A 10107-nucleotide genomic window follows, 5' to 3' on the forward strand; every position below is an offset into this window, starting at 1 on the left:
TAGGACTTATGGATTGAAATCAACTATGCCTATTTGACTTATCTTCGATGTAAGGTTGACTAAGTTGGATTAACTCTTCATAATCATCATGTGTTTGTGGTCAATGCCTAGGATAGGTAACCTTAGCTCTCAATTACTTGCCAAGAGGTTTCTTGCATTTTAATTTTCCTTGCTTTGACTTTTATTGCTTTGACTTTTAGTTTCTTGCATGTTTAGCTTTTCACACTCTTGGTTGAGAAATTGGGTGTTTGGGTGAAATTGAGTTGTGAATGTCCATTCCACATTGTGTGAGGATTGTTAATTGGTTTGGTTTCCCTTGACTCTAAGTGACCCACTAGTGTTAACTTAGGACTTAGGGATTGGGATCAATTATGCCCTTTTGACTAATTCTCAAGTAGGATTGACTAATTGGGATTAATTTTACACAATTGCCATGTTTGTGGTCCACAACTAGGATAGGAATCCTTAATTACCCAATTCTTGCCAAGAGTTCTTTTAGCTATTTAATTTCCATTTTCTTTGCTTTAATTACTTTCCTGTTAATTCCTTGCAAAATCGTTTACTTTCTTGCTATTTATGTTTCTTGCCTCTCTCTTGCAATCATCCAATCCCCATTTCCTTCCATAGCCAATAATTATACACTCAATTGCAACTTCTAGGGAAGACGACTCGAGGTTTAAATACTGTCAGTTATTTTGAATTTGAATTTAACATTTGATTGATGTTCAATTGTTGGGTTTGGACTATACTTGCAACGGACAAACTCTATTTTTTTAGTGTGAAAATCCAAACCCATGCATTTGGGTATTATCAAATTTGGCGCCATTGCCGGAGAGTTGCAATGGTGTTGTTTTTGGCTATTGTAAATATGTTAATATGTAAATAGCTTGCTTTTTTTATTGATTGTGCATATCTTGCTTTTTGTTTGCTATTGTGAATATGTTGATATTGTGAATATGTTTTCCTTGTTTTCTTTTTTGTTCTTTGATGACTTGCATCATTTACCCTTTTTTCTATCTTAAAAGGACCATAAAACGAGCACATATTCATTGTTTCAATGCAATTTCATGAACCAAATGACAAATATTATGGTACATTGCTTTGAAATGGGTTTATGTTAAATTTTAGGTGAAAAGAGCAACAAAAAGGGAAGGAAACATCAAGTAAAGCTGGGCGTACATAATGGGCATGCCACTTGGAATAAACGCCATGAAAATGAATGGGCGTGGCACGATAGCACTAAGGCATGGTACGCCAGTAAGGATTTCCAGGGAGTAATGTTGAAGGCCACAAAAGGGGCGTGGCATGCCAAGCTGGGTGTGGCACGCCAAGTCCATCACATACCATGGGCGTGCCACTTGAACCATTGGGTGTGGCACGCCAGTCATCAATCCAAAAAGGGACCATCACTTGGGCGTGCCACTTGGTATGGAAGGCGTGGCACGCCAACTCTAGTCCATCACTTGGGCGTGCCACTTGAAGACCCAGGAGTGGCACGCCAAGCTTGGAGGAGTCAACTTAAGATGGGCGTGCCACTTGAACATCAAGGTGTGGCACGCCAGTTCAAGTTTCCAGAGAGGAAGTGAAGACCCAAACTCTTGGGCGTGCCACTTGGTATCGAAGGCGTGGCACGCCAGATATCATCCTCACTTGGGCGTGCCACTTGAAGATCCAGGCGTGGCACGCCAACACTAAAGAAGACCAAGCACTAAAGCTGGGCGTGCCACTTGAGGTCGAAGGCGTGGCACGCCAACTCTCACTACTCAACTGGGCATGCCATGAATGCTGGGCGTGGCATGCCAGCTACGGGGGCAACGAAGAATGCTGGGTGTGGCACGCCACACACTGGGCGTGGCACGCTAGTTATGTTTTCCAGAGAGGTGAAGAAGCATGCATTATGGGCGTGGCTGATGCGTGAGCATCTTATCTATCTTTTCCTTGTGAATTTGCACTTGAATTGCTAAGTTTAATCAAAATTTAAATATCTTTTAGCCACTATGGATGTTATTTTGAGTTGTGCACAATTCTATTTATTTCAGGTAGCATTTGGATGGATTTGACAGAGTTTTGTAGTAGAAAAGGGAGAAAGCGAATGATGCTGTCAATCCTGACCTTCTTGCACTCAAACAAAAATAACTTGAGCTACAGAGGTCGAATTGATGTGATTCCAGTGGCATTGGAAATCTAACTTCCAGGGCTTTCCAACGATATATAATAGTACATACTTCTTCTCCAGCAACCTTTGCCTCCTCCACGTTGAACTTGGCCCCTGCCAAGTTCAGCGTGGAACTTGAAAGCTCCCAGGGAAGCACGCACCACATCCCACGCTGAACTTGGAAAAAGCCAAGTTCAGCATGGACTCAAAGGGAAACAAGCGAAACGCTGCTGCCTCCTCCACGCTGAACTTGGGAATTTCCAAGTTCAGCGTGGATCCGAATGCCCCAAGTGGCCCCCAAGCACTCATACAAAGCTGCGCTGAAATTAATTAATTTTGATTTAATTTTTTATTTTATTTATAATTATGAAAAGATATTATTTAATTTTTAGAAAATATATTTTACATTAATTAGGATTAGATATAGAAGGGAAAAGAATCAGCCCTTCGGGCTCTTCTCTCTTCACCTACCTCATTTCGCAATTTACAGTTTTTCAGAATCCTAATTTTCTCTCTGAACCATGAGCAACTAAACATCCATTGTTAAGGTTAGGAGCTCTGTCTATTGTATGGATTGATACTATTATTTTTCTATTTTAATTCATGTACTGATTTATATTTCAAGAATTATTTTTGTTCTTTATCTTATGAATTTGGGTGGAACGGAAGTATGACCCTTGTTCTAATTGAGTTCTTGTATAACTTGGAAAAGCTCTTTACTTGAACAACAACTTGAAAACAATTTCTCCTAAACTTCTAATTATCTGGACTTACCAGGATACATGACATATAATCCTTTTATATTTTGGTAATTAGAGTTTTTGTGGCACATAAACTAGAATTGAACTTCATCCTCTAATTGGAATTAAGTGACCAAGGAATTAGTGGTTGATGAAAGTTAGAGTAGACTGAGAAAGTCTAAGGAATTAGGGCTTAGTCATATATAGTTTGCCATGAATTGAATCTTGAATGATTAAAATAGTTAGTAAGAAAATTCAATCCAAAAAATAGATATCTCTGAAGCCTTAACTGTTTCTCCACATATTATTCTCATCAATTTATTGCTTGCTGTTTTAATTTCTGAATTACTGTTTAATGCTTTTGAATACCAAAACACTCTTTTCTATTTGTCTAACTAAGTAAATCACTTAACCATTGTTGCTTAGTCCATCAATCCTCGTGGGATCGACCCTCACTCACCTGAGGTATTACTTGGTACGATCCGGTGCACTTCCCGGTTAGTTTGTGGTTATAAATTCCGCACCAAGTTTTTGGCACCGTTGCCGGGGATTGACTGTGATTGACAACTACCAGTTGTTTGATTACTTAGATTAGGAGTTTTTACTTTAATTTTGCTTAATTTATTTCTATAATTTTTTTTACTTTAACCTTTAATTAGTTTCTTTTAGCATTATTAATTTTTTATTTTCTGTTTCTTTATGTTCCTTTAATTCTTTTTCCTTTTTTTTGCGTTAGTAATTCCCCCCTGTCAGTCATTTTTTTTCTTTAACTTTAGTTCATTTTTTTTTCAAAATTTCATTAGTTCTTTTATTTTCGTTTTTTTCTTTTCATTATTTTTTGTTTCAATATTTTATTTTTGTCTTTAATTATAAAAAAAATTGCATCATATATTTATTTTTCTTTAATTTCTGAAATTAAGTTTGGTGTCCCCTAGTTATTTTAATTTTAATTTTCTTGTTTATTTTTTTTATAATTTTCAATATTTTTTGGCTTTAATTATTTAGTTGTTTTATTTTATTTCTTTTACACAGGTCACCCCACTGGGAATTCTCTGCACTCTGACGTAGAGATTCCCACCTTTTCTTGTTTTCTGTTTGTTTATGAGCAGAAATAGAGACAAGAGACCTCTTTTAGACTTTGATCCTGAACCTGAAAGGACTTTGAGGCAGCGTCTATGGTGCACGAAATTGTGATCTCAATGGCACCAACAACTTGGTACGCACAATCGTAATCTCAACTCTTTTTCACAACTCCGCACAACTAACCAGCAAGTGCACTGGGTCGTCCAAGTAATAAACCTTACGTGAGTAAGGGTCGATCCCACGGAGATTGCTGGCTTGAAGCAAGCTATGGTCATCTTTGTAAATCTCAGTCAGGTAGATTTAAATGGTTATGAGGTTTTGATAATTAAAATATAAATAAAACATAAAATAAGATAGAGATACTTATGTAATTCATTGGTGGGATTTCAGATAAGCGTATGGAGATGCTTGTTGCTTCTGAATTTCTGCTTTTCTACTGCCTTCGTTCAATCATTCATACTCTTTTCCATGGCAAGCTGTATGTTGGGGGATCACCGTTGTCAATGGCTACCGTCCGTCCTCTCAGTGAAAATGGTCCAAATGCACTGTCACCGCACGGCTAATCATCTGTCGGTTCTCACTCATGTTGGAATAGGATCCATTGATCCTTTTGCGTCTGTCACTACGCCCAACACTCGTGAGTTTGAAGCTCGTCACAGTCATCCCATCCCAGATTCTACTTGGAATACCACAGGCAAGGTTTAGACTTTCCGGATCTCAAGAATGCTGCAAATTGATTCTAGCTTATACCACGAAGACTCCTATCTTTCGGAATGGAGGCTAAGAGATATGAATTCAAGCTTGTTTACATGTATAACGGAAGTGTTTGTCAGGCACGCGTTCATAGGTGAGAATGGTGATGAGTGTCTGATGAGCGGATAATTTATACGCTTTTTTTGTGATTTCAGGTATTTTCTGGCTGAAATTGAGGGACCTGAGCAAAAATCTGATTCAGAGGCTGAAAAAGGACTGCAGATGCTGTTGGATTCTGACCTCCCTGCACTCGAAGTATATTTTCTGGAGCTACAGAAGTCCAATTGACGCACTCTCAATTGCGTTGGAAAGTAGACATCCTGGGCTTTCCAGAAATATATAATAGTCTATACTTTGCCCTAGATTTGATGGCCCAAAAAGGCGTTCCAAGTCAGCTTAAGAATTCTGGCGTCAAAACGCCAGAACTGGCACAAAAGCTGGCGTTTAACTCCAAGAAAAGTCTCTACACATGGAAGCTTCAATGCTCAGCCCAAGCACACACCAAGTGGGCCCGGAAGAAGATTTCTACATTAATTACCTATTTCTGTAACCCTAGGCTATTAGTTTTCTATAAATAGGACCTTTTGCTATGATACTTTAGATAGACTTTCATAGACTTTGATAGACCTTTTCACGTTTTGGGGCTGGCCTCACGGCCATGCCTAGACCCTTTTGTTCTTATGTATTTTCAACGGTGGAGTTTCTACACACCATAGATTAAGGTGTGGAGCTCTGCTATTCTTCATGAATTAATGCAATTACTACTGTTTTCTATTCAATTCACGCCTACTTCTTCTCTAAGATATCCATTCATTCTTCAAGTTGATGAATGTGATGGTCCGTGACACTTATCATCATTCTCACCTATGAACATGTGCCTGACAACCACCTCTGTTCTACTAGCAATGGCTTGAATGCGTATCTCTTGGGTTTCTAATCTAAGATTGGAACCTTCGTGGTATAGGCTAGAATCAATTGGCGGCCATTCCTGAGATCCGGAAAGTCTAAACATTGTCTGTGGTATTCTGAGTAGGATCTGGGAAGGGATGACTATGACGAGCTTCAAACTCGCGAGTGTTGGGCGTGTGACAGACGCAAAAGGATCAATGGATCCTATTCCAACATGATCGAGAACCGACAGATGATTAGCCGTGCGGTGACAGCGCATTTGGAACATTTTCACTGAGAGGACGGGAAGTAGCCATTGACAACGGTGATGCCCAACATAAAGCTTGCCATGGAAGGGAGTATGAATGATTGGATGAAGGCAATAGGAAAGCAGAGGTTCAAGAGGAACAAAGCATCTTCATACGTTTATCTGAAATTCCTACCAATGAATTACATAAGTATCTCTATCTCTATCTTTATTTTATATTTTATCCATCTTTTAATTATCAAATCTCCATAACCATTTGAATCTTCCTGACTGAGATTTACAAGATGACTATAGCTTGCTTCAAGCCGACAATCTCCATGGGATCGACCCTTACTCGCGTAAGGTTTTTTACATGGACGACCCAGTGCACTTGCTGGTTAGTTGTGCAGAGTTGTGATAAAGAGTTGAGATTACAATTGTGCGTACCAAGTTGTTGGCGCCATTGATGATCACAATTTCGTGCACCAAGTTTTTGGCACCGTTGCCAGGGATTGTTCAAGTTTGGACAACTGACGACTCATCTTGTTGCTTAGATTAGGTAATTTTATTTTATGTTTAAGCTTTTTACTTTATATTTTCGAAAAAAAATTTCAAAAATACAAAAAAAAATTTCTATTTTGTTCTTCAGAGTTTTTTAGAATGAATTCTAGAGTTTCATGATGATTTGTTGAAGTCTGGCTGGTTGTGAAGCCATGTCTAATCTTTTGGACCGAGGTTTGAACTTATCATCACAAGAGCTTGTTTATTTCTATCAATTTTGCTGTTGTGAGCAATGATCTGCTAAAGCTTGGCTGGCCATTGGCCATGTCTAGTGTTTTAGACCGGAGCTTTCTTTAAAAGTTTGGCTGGCTAGTAAGCCATGTCTAATTCCTGGACCAGAGTCTTAGACTAGCATTGCAATGATTCCTGGAATTCTTATTAAAAATTTTGAATCCCTTTATTTTCTTTTCCACTCAATTTTCGAAAAATCACAAAATTTTTTTAAAAAAACCATAAAAATAAAAAATATTCTATGTTTCTTGTTTAAGTCTAGTGTCTAATTTTAAGTTTGGTGTCAATTGCATGTCTTTATTCTTCTAATTTTCGAAAATTACATGCATTATGTTCGTCATTGATCTTCAAGATGTTCTTGATGATTTCCTTGGTCTAATCTTTAAATTCTCTTGTTTTGTGTGTTTAGTTGTTTCTCACATGCATTTTTCAAATTGTTATAGTCCTTAGTATACAAACTTTTAAGTTTGGTGCCTTGCATGCATTATGTATTTGATCTTAGTTTTCCATGTTTAATTGCATTTTGATTGTTCCTCATCATTAAAAATCTAAAAAATTTTCAAAATTATGTCTTTTCAAGTCAATAATATAGAGAATTGAAGATTCAGAACATGCAGCAGAGGAATTACACAGAAAAAGCTGGGCATTCAAAACGCCCAGTGAAGAAGGAAAACTGGCGTTTAAATGCCAGCCAGGGTACCTGGCTGGGCGTTAAACGCCCAAAAGGGTAGCATTTTGGGCGTTAAACGCCAGAATGGATACCATTCTGGGCGTTTAACGCCAGGATGACATAAGAGGGAAGATTTTGTTTTTAATTCAAATTTTTTTCAAGTTTTCATAAGTTTTCAAAATCAAATCTTTTTCAAATCATATATTTTCAATCATATCTTTTCAAAATAAATTTCTTTCCATTTTTTTTACTATTTTCGAAAATACTTGCTAACAATTAATGATTTGATTCAAAAATTTCAAGTATGTTTCCTTCTTGTCAAGAAAGGTTTAATATCTGAATCATATCTGTTAAATTTCTTGTTAGCCAAGTCATTAATTTTAAAATAAAATCTTTTTAAATTGTTTTTGAATTATATCATTTCAATCATATCTTTTTAAAACCATATCTTTTCAATCATATCTTTTCAATCACATCTTTTTCAAAATTGATTTTCAATCATATCTTTTTGATTTCTAATTTCAAAAATCTTTTTCAAAAATCACTTAATTTCTTTTCCAACTTTAATTCTCGAAAATCATCAATTAAATTTTCAAAATTTCTTTTAATTATTTCAAAATCTTTTACTTTAATTTTGAAAATTCTTCCCCTCTTTTCACATCCTTCTATTTAAAGGACTAACACTCCTCCACTATTAACAATTTGAACTCTATCCCTCTTGATAAGTTCGAATTCTTCTCTTTCTACCATCTCATTCTATTCTTCTTTTCCTCTGACACTTCAAGGAATCTCTATACTGTGACATAGAGGATTCTATACTTTCTTGTTCTCTTCTCTTTCATATGAGTAGGAGCAAGGACAAAAGCATTCTTGTTGAGGCTGATCCTGAACCTGAAAGGACCTTGAAGAGAAATCTAAGAGAAGCTAAAGTACAACTCTCTGTAGAGGACCTAACAGAAATTTTCAAACAAGAAGAAGCCATGGCAGCCAAAAACAACAACAATGCCAACAATGCAAGGAAGGTGCTTGGTGACTTTACTGCACCTACTCCTGACTTCTATGGGAGAAGCATCTCAATCCCTGCCATTGGAGCAAACAACTTTGAGCTTAAGCTTCAATTATTTTCTCTGATGCAACAGAATTGCAAGTTTCATGGACTTCCAATGGAAGATCCTCATCAGTTCTTAGCTAAATTCCTGCAAATCTGTGACACTGTCAAGACCAATGGGGTTGATCCCGAGGTCTACAAGCTGATGCTCTTTCGCTTTGTTGTAAGAGACAGAGCTAGGATATGGTTGGATTCACAACCTAAGGAAAGCCTGAACTCTTGGGAAAAGCTAGCAATGCCTTCTTGGCAAAGTTTTTTCCACCTCAAAAATTGAGTAAGCTTAGAGTGGAAGTCCAAACCTTCAGACAGAAGGAAGGTGAATTCCTCTATGAAGCTTGGGAAAGATACAAGCAATTAATCAGAAGGTACCCTTTTGACATGCTTTCAGAATAGAGCATCATAGGTATCTTCTATGATGGTCTGTCTGAACTGTCCAAGATGTCATTGGACAGCTCTGCTGGAGGATCTCTTCATCTGAAGAAGACGCCTGCAGAAGCTCAGGAACTCATTGAGATGGTTGCAAATAACCAATTCATGTACACTTCTGAAAGGAGTTCTTGAGATTGATACTCTGAATTCCATACTGGCTCAGAATAAAATATTGACTCAGTAAGTCAATATGATTTCTCAAAATCTGTCTGGAATGCAAGCTGCACCAGGCAGTACTAAGGAAGCTTCATCTGAAGAAGAAGCTTATGATCCTGAGAACCCAGCAATGGAAGAGGTGAATTACATAGGAGAACCCTATAGAAACACCTATAATCCTTCATGGAGAAATCATCCAAATCTCTCAAGGAAGGACCAACAGAGGCCTCAATAAGGCTTCAATAACAATAATGGTGGAAGAAACAGGTTTAGCAATAGCAAACCTTTTCCATCATCTTTTCAGCAACAGATAGAGAATTATAAGCAGAGCCATCTGAATTAGCAACTGTAGTCTCTGATCTAATTAAAACCACTTAAAGTTTCATGACTGAAACAAGGTCCTCCATTAGAAATTTGGAGGCACAAGTGGGTCAGCTGAGTAAGAAAGTTATTGAACTCCCTCCTAGTACTCTTCCAAGTAATACAGAAGAGAATCCAAAAGGAGAGTGCAAGGCCGTCACCATGACCCACACGGCCGAATCTGGAGAGGAGGAAGAGGCAGTGATCTCCATTAAGGAAGATCTCACTGGACGTCCACTGGCCTCCAAAGAGTTCCCTCATGAGGAACCATGGGAATCTGAGGCTCACACTAAGACCATAGAGTTTCCATTAAATTTACTTCTGCCATTCATGAGCTCTGATGAGTATTCTTCCTCTGAAGAGGATGAAGATGTTACTGAAGAGCAAGTTACTAAGTACCTTGGAGCAATCATTAAACTAAATGCCAAGTTATTTGGTAATGAGACTTGGGAGGATGAACCCCCCTTGTTCACCAAGGAACTGGATGACTTGACTAGGTAGAGATTACCCCAAAAGAGACAAGATCCTGGAAAGTTCTCAATACCTTGCACCATAGGCACCATGACCTTTGAAAAGGCTCTGTGTGACCTAGGGTCAAGCATAAACCTCATGCCTCTCTCTGTAATGGAGAAACTAGGAATTTTTGAGGTGCAAGCTGCAAGAATCTCATTAGAGATGGCAGATAATTCAAGGAAACAAGCTTATGGACTTGTAGAGGATGTCTTG

Source organism: Arachis ipaensis, chromosome B04 (assembly GCF_000816755.2).
Source record: "Arachis ipaensis cultivar K30076 chromosome B04, Araip1.1, whole genome shotgun sequence".
In the NCBI taxonomy this organism is placed as follows: domain Eukaryota; kingdom Viridiplantae; phylum Streptophyta; class Magnoliopsida; order Fabales; family Fabaceae; genus Arachis; species Arachis ipaensis.